A 548-nucleotide genomic window follows, 5' to 3' on the forward strand; every position below is an offset into this window, starting at 1 on the left:
GGTAAAACATCAAATCTCTGAAACAGCTGCAGCGGGATAAAGACCGTGCAAGAACGGGACCAAAGACGACTGAGGACAATCGTTCAGCGTGACAGCAGTGCAACCGTCCCTAAAATTGCTGTAGATTTCAATGCTGGGTCATCAACAAGTGTCAGCGTAAGAAACATTCAACGAAACGTCATCGGTATTTGCTTTCGGAGCCGAAGGGACACTAGTGTACAGTGATGACTGTTCGACAAAAAGACTTACGTTACCCGGAACATCGACTCTGGACTGTTGATGACTGGAAACAGAAGCCTGGTCTGACGAGTCTTGTTTCAAATTGTGTCGAGCGGATGGATGTGTACGAATATGGAGACAACCTCATGAACCATGGACCCTGCCCGTCAGTAGGGGACTGTTTAAGCTGGTGGAGGCTCTGTCATGTCGTGGGGCGTGTGCAGTTAAGAGTGATATGTGACCCCTAATACGTCTAGATACGACTCTGACAGGCGACACGTACGTTGGCATCCTGTCTGATCACCTGCACCCATTCATGTCCATTGTGC

This window comes from Schistocerca cancellata, chromosome 9, assembly GCF_023864275.1.
Source record: "Schistocerca cancellata isolate TAMUIC-IGC-003103 chromosome 9, iqSchCanc2.1, whole genome shotgun sequence".
NCBI lineage: Eukaryota > Metazoa > Arthropoda > Insecta > Orthoptera > Acrididae > Schistocerca > Schistocerca cancellata.